Source organism: Engraulis encrasicolus, chromosome 3, assembly GCF_034702125.1.
Source record: "Engraulis encrasicolus isolate BLACKSEA-1 chromosome 3, IST_EnEncr_1.0, whole genome shotgun sequence".
Classification (NCBI taxonomy): Eukaryota; Metazoa; Chordata; class Actinopteri; order Clupeiformes; family Engraulidae; genus Engraulis; species Engraulis encrasicolus.
This window is the reverse complement of record NC_085859.1, coordinates 7,632,271-7,647,821: the sequence shown is the minus strand read 5'-3', so window position 1 is coordinate 7,647,821 and position 15,551 is coordinate 7,632,271. Positions and strand designations below refer to the sequence as shown.

Genomic DNA, 15,551 nt, shown 5'->3' with positions numbered 1-15,551 from the left:
AGTTGATTTTTTAGTAAAAGAATCAAAATCCTTTCTCAATATGGCTAGAGACATTAAGCTTGTGATGAAATAACATAGGAAATGAATGCGGGTCTATTTAGACCCATGTGTCTAAATATCATATAGTTATATAAAATGACTTCTATATCAAAGAATAATCATCAAGTATTTAAAAGAAGTATTGATGTTGGGAGTTAATACTCCATAAATGATAAAAAGATGGACTTTTAGTAAAAGAATCAAAATCCTTTTTCAATATGGCTAAGAGACATTAAGCTTGTGATGAAATTACATAGGAAATGAATGCGGGTCTATTTAGACCCATGTTATGCGTTAAAGGGGTAGTAACCAAAAAAGTTTTTTCACGCAAAAAGTTATGATGCATAAGAATAAATTAAGTCATCTAAGGGACAAAAACAAGTCAATTGAGGAATTCATGGAGTGCTGAGTAAGAAAATTGTATTCTTACAAAGATATAGAAATTTTAAACTCAGCCGGGTCTATTTAGACCCATGTTATGCGTTAAAGGGTTAAACAAACATCTATTTCAGCAACCAAAGGGATGAGTTTATATTATTGGAGGATAACACGCACATTGTACTAGCGCTGATTCCATTGCGCAGTCTTCCCTCGTCGTCATAGCGACGATCAAACGCTTATATTTTTTTGTAACGTCAGGCTGTCTGCAGGTGTAAAGAGTACAGAAAATGTATACTCAAGTAAAAGTATCTTTCTCTAAATCCTGCTCAAGTAAAAATAAAAAGTACTTCACTTAAAATATGTTCAGTAAAAGTTAATATCTCCTCTCGACATAATGTTTCTTTTTCTTGAATATCGTCCTCCATAAAATCTATCTCTTGACACCAACAATCATCCAATATATTAATCCAAGATAGTTGTTAGATAGGTAGATAGTTTTATTATTATTATTATTATTATTATTATTATTATTATTATTATTATTATTATTATTATTTTAAACTCAGTAGGCCTAATCAGGCCAGGTTCCAAATTGAGAAAAGTAGGCCTACTTGGGTCAAAATGAAGGCTTTCCAAGTTGTGTTGGGCAGTAATGCATTACAAATCTAACATGTGATAGCTCTAACACTAATGTGATGTCAGTACAATGTTACAAGAGTTGTGAAGCATTCGGTTGCCCCCCTCCCCATTAACTTTTGTTCTTTAATACCAGAGTGAAAACAAGTCGGCCAACAACATGATCTCACTACAGTAGTTAAGCAGAAGACTCATTTTGCCATAGGTCCTGGCAGCAAAATTAAATTATATAAGTATCTGAATCATTAGGTTAAGTCCACTTCAGTCCTAAGGATTATGCTACGAAATCATTTTTTGTTTAACAGATTGAGCTGACATCTGTAGCATACTAGTGCAGCAAATATTAGGCTACCAGCAGGACATCTAAATGAGCCATTCTGAAAGGTAAAAACAAAATGACCGAACTGGCCGCATCTCTCCTATATAGACCCCTAATGTTTAGGCAAATGGTCTTAAGGATTGCGGGTCCGAAACCCACCCTTACCTTTCTTAACTGTACACCTCCCTCCATGGGTGTTTTGGAAATTAAACCCACATAGCTTGAGTGACTGTAACCAATAGCCTACCCTGTAAGTATAAGTCGCTTTGGATAAAAGCGTCAGCTAAGTGTCATGTAATGTAATATGTCATGCATGTTGTACACCAATTATAGGTTGCTACCCCAAATGATTGTTAACACTATTGAACAACACTTTCAACATCACCTGACCCCACCCTCACCTATGAACACAAACTCGTAAAAAGCAAATTGATTTTTAATAACACAAGTTCAAATATCACATCATTCAGGTAAAAACAACTTTTGGAAGCTGGTCCAGGATGAGCAACTGCTGCTGTATGATGACATCTAGGCGCAGGTCCATCTATTTGGCAATGTCTGTAACATAGGAAAAAGCAGACATACATTAAGGACAATACTATTACCCCCCCTCCTGAAATTAGACATATCTCTTGATTTGTACAGTTCAACGATCTACGCATAGCCTCAAGGTGCAGGTGTAAACCTCCCTCCGATAGCCTCATACAGTCTCTGTGCCGTTGGGCCAAAAGACTAGTCTCTTGGCCCAGCGGTATCGTATTGTGTCTCCCATTGCCGGACCGTTGTAGTTGACGAGGTCGCACGTTCGATCCCTGAGGGGGGTGAACAGGTGCGAGTTGACCTCCGTCATAGGTAAATGCAGGAGTGTTCAATACTTAACCGCTTGATTTATCACTGAGAATGACCATCATCAACAAGTTTCTTTTATCTAGAAACAAATACTCTATGGAGATAATCTCCAATAAGTTGAATTTGTATGTTTATATTGTTATGATTTTAAACAGAAAAGGGGGGCAAATATGATAAGAACAAAAGGGCTCGTCATCATATTGGGCTTTGGGGCCATCATCACAGAAGACCCCTTTACTAAAGCCGGTGAATATGAGAGTCCAATTGAGCTTTGCCTGTGAACGTTTGAAATTCAAAAATGAGTTTTTGAAGTCTCTGCTTTGGTCTGATGATATTTAGTTGGACCAGCTGGGACACATGAATGCTGCTTCTGCTAGGTGAAGAAAGGGACAGGCCTTAAACCTTGGTAATACAGTTTCCACAGTTAAACATGGTGTATGTTTCCATAATAACAGACACATGGCCATTATAACTGTATATGTATGTATATGTATACAGTATGTATATGTAGATGTAGATATGTAGGTATGGGTCTAAAAGACCTGAACACCTTACAAGGGTTAAATGGTATTGGGGATGGTGTATTAATTATCTGAATATATTTAGACAGGCAGGGCTGCACACTGACCTCTTCCATGTTGGTCATGTGGTTCCGTTGGCTGTGTGTGACCTCCACAGTGCAGGGGCGCCGTGCCACATCTGGCTTGTCCACTGAAGACAGCAACTGAAGACAGACAAAGAACATGAGTGCACTTCATTGATTAGAACTGGAATAAAAAAATAATGGTATGTCATTTGCATACCATTTACCAGGCAAATAATTCTGCAGCTCCCCTGGAGTCATTGCTATGGCCTAAGTACTTGGATACTGTGTTGACACTTTCTAGTCTATTGATTCATTTTGTGTCACTCTCAGTATAGTTTTCTTGGTTATTTATGGTGCGTCAACGCCATCTACTGGACACTTTCAGCAACAAAAGGTTAATGTGTGGTTCTGAACTCAACTTAACTTCAACTTTATTGGGAAACATCTAAACGCACAATCATCGAGGGTATCTAGGCTGGTTGAAAACTTACAAGCCACTCTGACCCATTAGAGAGTGTGTGTTTGAACAGTAAAACCCTTCTAATGTATCCACACACATTGTAATCAACTAAAAGAAACATCCAACCTCTGAGCTAGAACAAGGGCTTTCAAAACAGGTATCCTATGTAGCTTTATAGTCGAGGGTCTTGTGCTTCATTTGAGAAAACTGGGATGATAAGCCTACTGTTATCAGTTCTGGCACGGATTACTCACCAGAATATCATAACACTGTACCAATACGGCATAATACTCAGATTTTGCTATACGTTTACTGCAATGTGCAATTATGTGTATTAGGTCTTTGTTTATGTCTTGTATCTACAGGGGTTGGACAAAATATCTGAGACACCTGTCACTGTTAGTGTTGGAAGTTTCATGGCTCAAGTGGACCAGCCTGTTGGCCAATCTTCATTAATTGCACATATATAGCCCCTAAAAATATTTATTAAAATAATAATAATAATAATAATAATAAAATGGAGTAGTGGTAATATCTCAGTAATAGTGGACAGTGGTCACAGTCTTCATAGATGTTCAGTAGTAGTTAACTTATCGTATGGACATATGTTATTGCTTGACATGTCTGAAGCACCATTTTTAGCACTGCTGTGAAATCTTTTGAGGGAAAACTAATGCTCAACATTAAAATCAACAACAACAAAAAGCATCAACAGCAAAACAGGAACCTACAGTTTTGCCTACATAGCTTGAGAGAATGTGTGACAATTTGAAACCTTTCAGCCTTCGGTCTCACGTCAACTGCAGTCCTCGTCTGTATCGGGTGCTTTCATCTGGCCTGGTTTTTACCAGACTGCTTTAATTACTTCGTAATGAATGGTCTGGCTTCTCCGGCTAGGTGTCATCATCATCTAGAACTAGGAGAAAACAACAAGAGTAGAGTAGAAGAGAAACATTTATTAATCCAGAGGGAAATTAAGATGTCCAGTAGCATACATGTACAGTACATGAATACAGAAAAACACAGACATTACACACATCATTGCACTATTCACCATACATATTCACAGTCAGATCTCTCTCTCTCTCTCTCTCTCTCTCTCTCTCTCTCTCTCTCTCTCTCTCTCTCCTCTCTCTCTCTCTCTCCTCTCTCTCTCTCCTCTCTCTCTCTCTCTCTCTCCTCTCTCTCTCTCTCTCTCTCTCTCTCTCTCTCTCTCTCTCTCTCTCTCTGTGTGTGTGTGTGTGTGTGTGTGTGTGTGTGTGTGTGTGTGTGTGTGTGTGTGTGTGTGTGTGTGAGAGAGAGAGAGAGAGAGAGAGTAAGGTGTGGTTGTGATGAGAACTTGTGGCGAAATTATTGTTTGACCAGACTTAATCAGAAATGTGCTCTGAAAGCTTGCCTACGTGGTGAACCCCCTCTTTCAATACCATGCAACCTATCCTACCTGCAAAATGAACACAGCACTAAGCAAAACGTAAGGTTGAAGCATGCATTACAAACACTAACAGGACCGTAGTATGCTAATAATTTCACGGATAATTGAAGGAAGCCCACAATTCACTTTGACCCCACTTTTAGCTTAGTGCTAGGAAACGGACCTTAGCGATTTTGTTTACCTCTTTTCAGACACGCAGCATGCATGGATTAGGCACGAACAAATTGTGCATTCATTGAAACATTGCATGTAGAATAAGTTAATTCGAGATCTCTACAATGGCACCAATGTAGGCTAAAAGTGCATCGGTGTGTGGTAGTTTGCTAAATCCTGCCGTCATGCCACCTAGCTTGCTAACGTGATTCTTATGATAAAATAGTCATGTCCTGGCCAAAATAAGCATTGAGAAGTAGAGAACTAGGATACCACAACACAAGTCTAGCCCCATCTTGCCCAAATTCGACATCTAATCAAGTCTAATACGATATTCAGTAAAAGAAAGCAGAAATGTACTCACTTGTTAACGGCAGACCATTTTATACTTCTCCTCAAGCATCATTTCCCACACCACGGCACCAGCAGTTACCTAAATGAGTATCGCCTTAATAATAGGCTGGTTATGTAATAAAACTAAAAATACATTATAACAAAATGTTTTCATGCAGAAAATATGGGTTTTCAAATGCGAGGTAAATGATAACGCTTCTGATAGCATCCGCGAGCCAAGCTCTGGTTCTTCTGTTCTTCTGTTCTGACGCGAGCTGCAGTAATCACTATAGCAACGCCACCAACAGCTGATTTGGAATTCGCCCGGAACTTCTGGGTAGCCCGGAACTTCTGGGTCATGACAGCTCCAAGCCCAGGTTGTCCACCAGCAGCGGTAGATCACCACCAGGGGGCAGCACTATGACGTCAGCAGCAACCCAAGAATTAGCATAAATGGGCCACCAGTAGGGCAGTTTAATTACAACAGGGCACTGGAACTCTTTTTTGAAAAACCGAGAAGGATGGCCTGCAAGGACAAGACTTGCAAAATGTGCCATAGGTAGTCATAGGTAGCCAGTCAATTTTGCACTCCATTTGGTTTCTCTTTTTCGTTAATGTAAACAACCTGCACTGCACTTTTTGTTACATTTTTCTTTTCAGCTTCTGTAAATAGTTTTGATATGGCAGGTCAATAAATACATATTTTCCAGTTCTACACAGCTTTGTTATTATTCCCCCCCCCCCCCCCCAAACCCCCGAAACAGTATTCGTGCCGTGCGTGACATCAAACCCCGCCAACACCTCCCCCCGCGTGACATCGAAGCCTCACCACCTTGACTAACCAATTTTCTGGGGGAAACACTGAGGCCTACATTAGTAGAGTAGGGTAGTGTTGAGGGAAGGTTATAGGCCTATATGAGTAGACTAGGGGTTGGTGTTGTTTTGTTATAAGGGAAGATTATAGGCCTATATGAGGAGACTAGGGGTTGGTGTTGTTTTGTTATAAGGGGAGGTTATAGGCCTCCATTAGAAGAGTAGGGCTAGTCTTTTGTTATGAGAGAAGGTTATAAGACCTACATTAGTGTTGTTACAATGGAAACTTGGTTATAGGCCTACATTAGTAGAGTAGGGTCGTGTTGTTTTGTTATGAATGGAAGTTTATAAGACCTACATTAGTGAGGGTAGTGTTGTTACAATGGAAACGTGGTTATAGACCTACATTAGTGAGGGTAGTGTTGTTACAATGGAAACGTGGTTATAGACCTACATTAATAGAGTAGAGTAGTGTTGTTACTATGGAAACGTGGCTATAGGCCTATATTTGTAGAGTAGAGTAGGTGTTGTTACTATGGAAACGTGGCTATAGACCTCCATTAGTAGAGTAGGGTAGTGTTGTTTTGTTATGAAGGGAAGTTTACTTGTTTTGTAACGCTGTGGTTTTCAAGTCAACCACTTCTCATGAAGCTTTTCTTTCTGAGCTGAAACAATGCGGCATTGTCTGAGCAAATCGGCTTCCTGTTGCTTCATTTAGGGTCAGGTAAGGTCACGTAAGGTGTTCTTTACACCAGGCTTTCCCCCAACAAGACGGTCATTACTGACACTCTGCATCTTAACAAGAAACAACAAACCCAAACTAGGTCCCCTGAAAAGATGAAGATTTTGTGTTGCGAATGAATGTGTGATTTCTGTGATTTCTGAACTTGCTTTAAATACCAGACAATAGATATGTTCGGTAGGGATTTCATATCATATTTCTGCACAAACTGCCTGTCCAATGATGGCAGTCCCATCACGTTGTCTCTTTTGCTGGCAAACTTCCCAATGGTGCTGGGTGATGTGGGGAAAATATATTGTATAACAATATATCCTCCCAATATACTGCAATTGCGTATGTTTTCAGATATTCTCTTTATTGTGTCTGGTCACAAAGCCACATTTATTTAAAATGAAATTTGTATTCTTCTTTTTACAGTTATATGAACTTAGAGCATGCATAGTGACAACTCAAAATGTTATTACATTATACTAAGCTTAAATTGTGTTGGTTGTAATGGAGTGAGTTTATCACAGTAGAAACAGTAGAGTAGAGTAGAGGGAAGAGGCAGAATAGACACTTTCCTACCACAATAGATATGTCATCATATGGCCCAGTCCTACTAGCCTGGTTATGACCATCCCATAATACTACCATTTCCATTTTGTATTCATGGTCTGGACTTTGTTTGATCTGACGCGATTGCAGGAAGCTGAAAGGACATTTTCGGAATAAACAGGATTTAACTATAAGTTGTTGAACAAACATGTCTGACGTCTATCTATGGCGATGTAGGAGCGTTTAACAGACATGTCTGACAGAACATCCTACCGTAGGATAACATTACAATGTGGGACCGTTTGTCAGAACACCGGCCAAATCCTACCGCTCAAAATCGCTCCACAGAAGACAGGTACCAGACGTAGTGCGGAGTCAAGTGTCTTGGCGGAAGTACGTAGGATGGCGCGCGTGGCTACCGTCCTACACCACAGAATACCTGTTCCGAGAGCCTGAGATTATGAGCTCTTGCTTGCACCACTGGGGCAGTCATGGGTGAGCGGTCAGGGCGTCAGACTTGCATCCCAGAGGTTGACGGTTCGACTCACGACCCGCCAGGTTGGTGGGGGGAGTAATCAACCAGTGCTCTGCCCCATCCTCCTCCAAGACTGAGGTACCCTGAGCATGGTACCGTCCCACCGCACTGCTCCCCATGGGGCGCCACTGAGGGCTGCCCCCTTGCACGGGTGAGGCATAAAATGCAATTTCGTTGTGTGCAGTGTTCACTTGTGTGCTGTGGAGTGCTGTGTCACAATGACAATGGGAGTTGGATATTCCCAATGGGCTTTCACTTTCACTCACTTTCACTTTTGATGTCCTATTTGGGCGTGTTGCATTGAGACCCTATGGTGTTGCATTACCTTTCATTACAATGCATTTAGCAAACGCTTTTTGTCTGATCTCATAATGTGGAGAGTGAGACACACACAAGCTGCAGACACACACAGTAGAAGAGAAGAGGGCAGAGGGTTCACACACACACACGCACGCACGCACACACACACACACACACACACACACACAAGCTGCACACACACAGTAGAAGAGAGGAGAGCAGAGTTCACACACACACACACACACACACACACACACACACACACACACACACACACACACACACACACACACACACACACACACACACACACAGGAGAGGAGAGGAGAGCACACACACACACACACACACACACACACACACACACACACACACACACACACACACACAAGCTGCACGCACACAGTAGAGGAGAGGAGAGCAGAGAGTTCATAGGGGTCAGAGGAGGTGAGCTAATGTTGATGCCAGCCTGAGAAGGAGCCCTGGCCTGGAGGCTTCATAACATGGGAATACACCGTGTGTCTGTGTCTGTGTGTTTGTGTGTGTGTTTGTGTGTGTGTGTGTGTGTTTGTGTGTGTGTGTGTGTGTGTGTGTGTGTGTGTGTGTGTGTGTGTGTGTGTGTGTGTGTGTGTGTGTGTGTAGCTTGTGTGTGTATGTGTAGCTTGTGTGTGTCTGTGTCTGTGTGTTTGTGTGTGTGGATTCCACGCTCCTCCACTCTAGTGGAGTTTGAGCCAGTGAAGAGGCAGATCTGTGCAGGCCAGAGGACAGTGTGTGAGTTTAGTGTGTGTGTGTGTGTGAGTTAAGTGTGTGTGTGTGTGTGTGTGTGTGTGTGTGTGTGTGTGTGTGTGTGTGTGTGTGTGTGTGTGTGTGTGTGTGTGTGTGTGTGTGTGTAAGCAGTGAAGGGGGGTGTCCTTGTATGGTCATACTGTTGTGTGATGGTGGGAACTTGTGCTTGCGTGTGTGTTGTTTTGGGAAAGGGTGTGTGTGTGTCTGTATTGTGGTGTGTTGTGGTGGGAAAGGGTGTGTGTATTGTGGTGTGTTGTGGTGGGAATGGCTGACTGGGATTGCCTTTCATGGAGAACACACTCTACTAATGGGAGAGAGAGAACTGTGGAGGAGGAGAAGAGGAGTGGAGAGGAGAGGGGGAGCAGAGAATAACTCCCATGGTAGGGAGAGAGATGAAGGAGGGAGAGGGATGAAAAAGAGGGGAAGAGAAATAGAGGGATGGAAGAGTGAACGGAGGATGAGAGGTGTGGAGGGAAAGAGGGAGCTGTTGAGGAGTGGAGAGGGGGAGCAGAGAGGAGAGGGGGAGCAGAGAGTAACTCCCATGATAGAGAGAGAGATAGAGAGATAGAGAGATGAAGGAGGGAGAGAAGAGAAGGAGCAGAATAAAAGAGAGGAAGTGATATGGAGAGATGGTAGAGGGAACGATGGATGAGAGAGGTGGAGGGAGAGAGAGAGATGTTGAGGAGGAGTGGAGAGGAGAGGGGGAGCAGAGAGAAACTCCCCTGGGAGAGAGAGAGAGATGGAGGAGGGAGAGAAGAGAAGAGAAGGAGAGGGATGGAGGGAAGAAAGAAAGGGAAAGATGAAAAGAGGGATGGAGGATGAAAGTTGGGAAATGGAAGAAGAGAAAGCTGGCACTATTAACAGTGCTGGGAGAGAGGGATGAAGGAAGTATAGTAAAGGGTCAGAAGAGAGATAAAGAGGGAGAGGGTAAGGAATATGAATGGAGGGAAAGATGGATGAGAGGAGTGGAGACGAGAGAGAGCATAGAGTAAGGAATGGAAGAGAGAAGGGTGGAAGGGAGAGGAGAGGAGAAGGAAAGGAATGGAGGGTTGAAGGATGGAAAGAGGAATGGAGGGAAAGATGGATGAGAGTGAGTGGAGGAAGAGAGGTGGTGGAGGAAAGGGGGATGTAGAAAGGAGAGGAAGAGAGGTGGTGGAGGAAAGGGGGATGTAGAAAGGAGAGGAAGAGAGGTGGAGGAGGAAAGGGGGATGTAGAAAGGAGAGGAAGAGAGGTGGAGGAGGAAAGGGGGGATGTAGAAAGGAGAGGAAGAGAGGTGGAGGAGGAAAGGGGGGATGTAGAAAGGAGAGGAAGAGGGATGGGGGAAGAGGGGAAGAGGGCTGGAAGGGGAAATAGGAATTGGCACTACTGGGAGAGGGGGAAGAAGAGAGGGAGACAAGAGAAAGAAAGAGGAGAAAAGAAAGGGATGGGAGTGGGGAGGAGGGGAAAAAGAAGATTGGAGAGAGAGAGAGAGAAATGAGGGAAAGAGGGATTTGAAGAAGAATATAAGACAAAGAGACTAGAAACAGAGGGAGAAAGAAAGATGGCACAAGGATAGAGAGGGATGATGGGAAGATGGAGGGAAAGAGGGATGTGTAGAGGGATACTGGAGGGAAAGACGAAAGGTAGGAGAGATGATAGGAGTATAGACCAGTGTTTCCCAGCCTTTTTTGTCCTGTGTACCCCCTAAGCCATTTTGTCATCTGATGAGTACCCCCTCACCCTCACACATGCTCTGTTCCTCTATCCCAATGTGACTACACTCAATATATTTGCAATTATTGTATTTTTCCGCGTACTCCCTGAGGTGTGCTCGCGTACCCCTAGTGGTACACGTACCCCTGGTTGGGAAACACTGGTATAGAGGGATGAGGAAAGAGGGATGGTGGGAGTATAGAGGGATATAAGAGGAACGAGGGATGATGGGAGTATAGAGGGATATAAGAGGAAAGAGAGATGATGGGAAGAAGATAGAGGGATGTGTAGTGGGATAGAGGGATATAGGAGGGAAAGACAGAAGGTAGGAGGAATGGTGGGAGTATAGAGGAAAGAGGGATGAGAGAGTATAGATGAATGCAAGAGGAAAGAGGGATGAGAGAGGGATGATGAGGAAGATGGAGGGAAAGAGGGATGTGTAGAGGGATACTGGAGAGAAAGACAACAGAAGGTAGGAGAGATGATGGGAGTATAGAGGGATATAAGAGGAAAGAGAGATGATGAGAAGAAGACAGAGGGATGTGTAGTGGGATAGAGGGATATAGGAGGGAAAGACAGAAGGTAGGAGGGATGGTGGGAGTATAGAGGTAGAGGAAAGAGGGATGAGAGAGAGTATAGATGAATGCAAGAGGAAAGAGGGATGAGAGAGGGATGATGGGAGTAAAGATGTAGAGGAAAGAGGGATGAGAGAGTATAGATTAATGAAAGAGGGATGATGGGAGGGATGTAAGAGGAAAGAGGGATGTGTAGTGGGATAGAGGGATGGGGGAGGAAAGAGGGAAAGACAGAAGGTAGGAGGGCTGGTGGGAGTGTAGAGGGAAGAGGAAAGACGGATGATGGGAGTATAGAGGAAAGAGGGATGAGAGTATAGATGAATGCAATAGGAAAGAGGGATGATGTGAGAGGAAAGAGGGATGTAAGAGGAAAGAGGGGCGTGTAGTGGGATAGAGGGATAGAGGAGAGGAGGGAAAGACGAAAGGTAGGAGAGATGGTGGGAGTATAGAGGGATGAGGAAAGAGGGATGGTGAGAGGAAAGAGGGATGGGAGAGGAAAGAGGGATGGGAGAGGGAAGAGGGATGGTGAGAGGAAAGAGGGATGAAAGAGTATAGAGGGATGGTGAGAGGAAAGAGGGATGAAAGAGGAAAGAGGGATGGTGAGAGTAAAGAGGGATGGTGAGAGTAAAGAGGGATGGTGAGAGTAAAGAGGGATGGTGAGAGTAAAGAGGGATGTAAGAGGAAAGAGGGATGTAAGAGGAAAGAGGGATGTAAGAGGAAAGAGGGATGGAAAGAGGGGATGAGTGATGTATTAGACGGGGGCTTCCTGTATAGACCTGGCAGAACAACAGCAGGCCTGTGCTGTGTGGTGGTACTGAAGTGATGTGTGTGTGTGTGTGTGTGTGTGTGTGTGTGTGTGTGTGTGTGTGTGTGTGTGTGTGTGTGTGTGTGTGTGTGTGTGTGTGTGGTTCCTCAAGGGTGTGTTTCCTGAGTAAGGTGCACAGTCATGCAGACAGGGCAGGGTTGGGTTGACCGTGCATTGACCTCCTAGCAGGGTGTAAAGAGAGGAGGGTAGAAGGAGAGAGTAACGAGAGAGGCAGGGGAGTAATGAATGAAAGAGAGAGAGAGAGGTGGAAATTAGAGAGAGAGAGAGAGAGAGAGAGAGAGAGAGAGAGAGAGAGAGAGAGAGAGAGAGAGAGAGAGAGAGAGAGAGAGAGAGAGAGAGAGAGAGAGAGAGAGAGAGAGAGAGAGAGAGAGAGAGAGAGAGACACAGATGACTGACACCCATGTAGCGATCCCTGATAACACACACAAGCACTCACTCACTCACTCACTCACTCACTCACTCACACACACACACACACACACTCTGTCTTCCCATGTCTAGTGGTGTTCTGGTTCAGCTGAAGGTACACACCTTTTCTTGTATGCACCTGGCACAGGAGGAGTGAACTACCAGAGGCCTTGACAGTCCGAGTGTTGGGCTGGCCTTGACATTGCTTTCGGCAACACACACACACACACATACATACACACACACACACACACACACACACATACACACACACTTTTTTTACACGTACACACATGGTTGCTGTAGTTTAGATACACACACACACACACACACACATACACACACACTTTTTTACACGTACACACATGGTTGCTGTAGTTTAGGCTATATTTTATTTAGTCTTTTGAATTTTATGAGAAGCAGTGAAGTGCCGCCCTAGTTAGATTCCAGGATGTTGGTGAGTGTCACACGACTAGAGGCGATTCGAGCGACTTGAGCGACAGTTTGTAGTTGGACTTGAGCAAATATTATGCAAATTAGCTATGATGATGCGGTTCGGCGGCGCACACTTGTCCAGGCTCCTGCTCGCGCTCCCGTCCTTGTGCCGCGCTGACTAGGGCTGTACCGATACACTCAAGTCACGATTCGGTTTGTATCACGATTTTTAATCTACGGTTTGATACACCCCATGATTTCTGAAATATATCTCCACTGAAGTATGGAAACACTATCACATCAAATCATAAGGTTGTTTTCTGGACTAAATGGGTAATAAAACTTTGGAAGGGCGTATCAGTATACTGCCTCCTTGTATCACGATACAGTATCGTGAATTTGTGTATCACGATTTCTCGGTTCGATACAATATCGTTACAGCACTAGTGCTGACACCACACGTTTTGGTGAGAAAGGAATAGTCTGTATTCATGGTTTCTGGCCGTTTTGGACTGAGCACAGACACATTTGGACAAGCTTGGCCTCCGTCCCATACTTGCCCGTCTGCATGAGTCCTTAGAAGGCCAAGGCTTCTTAGAGAGAGAGAGAGAGAGAGAGAGAGAAAGAGAGAGATAGAGAGAGAGAGAGAGAGAGAGAGAGAAAGAGAGAGATAGAGAGATTTTTAGAGGGCCGCCCGCTCGCCTCGCGACAGTCTGAAGCATCAGAAATAGACACAGAGTGTCTGGTGTCCCTTAAGTGAACTACACACAAGTACATATGTACGCACGCACATACACTCACACACACACACACGTACACACACACACACTCACACACACACACACGTACACACACACACGTACACACGCTCTCTCGCTCACACACACTCTCTCGCACGAGTGCGCACATACGATCACACACTCTCTCTTACACACACACACACACACACACACACACACACACACACACACACACACACGCACACACTAGGGGTGGTACGGTTCACAAAATTCACGGTTCGGTTCATATCGCGGTGTCAATGTCACGGTTTTCGGTTCTCTACGGTTCTTTTGTTCATGATAAATGATGCACTGGGAATATTAATCAATATTTATATAACTGCAGTTATAAAGTTATGTATAGGCTTATAATAGGCTTATTGTATAGGCTCAATGTGAAAATGGTGTGATTTTAATTTTGTCATCCTCTGATTGGTCTTATACGCAAATGTTTTAATCAGAGACTGGATAAGATACTCCTAGAATGTCTGTTTTACTAAATGCTAAATGCTAAATGCTAACACAGACTCTCTCTCTGCTGCTAGACCGTCACTGTTTGTCTCGCCCTGTAATTTCCTGTTTGTGTGTGTGTGTGTGTGTGTGTGTGTGTGTGTGTGTGTGTGTGTGTGTGTGTGTATGGTGACAGTACTCATTGTTCCTTCCCAACCCAAAGGGAGCAGGCCAGCTGCAAGACTGGCTCTAAGACACTGACATCACACACACACACACACACACACACACACACACACACACACACACACACACACACACACACACACACACGTACACACACACGTACAAACACACGTACACAGACATACAAGTCCGTCTCCTGCAGATGTGCTTGACATGGGGGTCAAACGTATTACTCATGAAACAACAACGTTACATAACACACACACTGTCTCTGTCTCTGTGTGAGGGTCACTCTTTCTCTCTCTCACTCACTCACTGACTCACTCACTCACTCACTCACTCACTCACTCACTCACTCACTCTCTTTCTTTCTCTCACTCATTCACTCTATCTCTCACTCACTCACTCTTTCTCTCTCGCTCGCTTGATCACTCGCTCGCTCGCTCTCTCTCTCTCTCTCTCTCTCACTCTCTCTCTCTCTCTCTCTCTCTCTCTCTCTCTCTCTCACACTCACTCACTCACTCACTCTCTCTCTCTCTCTCTCTCTCTCTCTCTCTCTCTCTCTCTCTCTCTCTCTCTCTCATACACACACACACACACACACACACACACTCCACTTATCATCTTCCAGACTGTCACTGTTCCGAGCTGTTCCCTTGTTGTTGTCTCCCCCTCATGTTGATTCGCTGAATGTAAATAAACAAGTTCCACAATGACTGACCACTGGAAGGCTTCACGTCTGGAAAGAAATGCCTGTCACTGTCACTTCACTGGAGTGCTTGGTCCATTTTACACTGATCAGTGTTACACTAGAAACCTTGGTCCATTCTGTAGGGCAGGGGTATTCAATTATATTTCAACGAGGGCCATTATTTCAAATTCCTCCCAGTAAAAGGGCCAAACTATACGTATACCATTATGCTTGCCGACTATCAATGAAAAAAATATGGAAGACTTCATTGAAGTGGAGGGTCTGGGGGTCCTCCCCCAGAAAATGTTGCATTTCTTAGATGTAATTTCCTGCATTTTAACGTCCCGTGTCCCTTTTCAGCATGATAACGGAGCCCATACTTTTATCTCTAAATTCCAAAAAACGATTCTGCATTTGAAGGGGCTTGTGGGGGGCCAGAACCTTGCTGTCCAAGGGCCGCATCTGGCCCCAGGGCCGCCATTTGAATAGCCCTGCTGTAGGGGAAAACTAGAATACTTGGACCATTCTGTAGGGGAAACTAGAATACTTGGTCCATTCTTCACTTCTCAACACAACACTCGAATGTTTGGTCCATTCCAGTTAGTTAT

General features: G+C 44.0%; 1 protein-coding gene and 1 long non-coding RNA gene across 2 annotated transcripts in view; one reads left to right on the top strand and one right to left on the bottom strand.

Annotated features, from left to right (window-relative positions):
- Positions 1 to 15,551, top strand: part of pptc7a (protein phosphatase targeting COQ7 a) — a 58,153-nt gene that overhangs the window by 9,488 nt on the left and 33,114 nt on the right. The window lies entirely within an intron of this gene.
- Positions 1,794 to 5,507, bottom strand: LOC134445652 (uncharacterized). Its single transcript, XR_010034317.1, has 4 exons — positions 5,220 to 5,507; positions 4,046 to 4,186; positions 2,853 to 2,948; positions 1,794 to 1,933 (listed from the first exon to the last, which is right to left on the bottom strand). It is a non-coding gene; the product is annotated as an uncharacterized LOC134445652 (long non-coding RNA).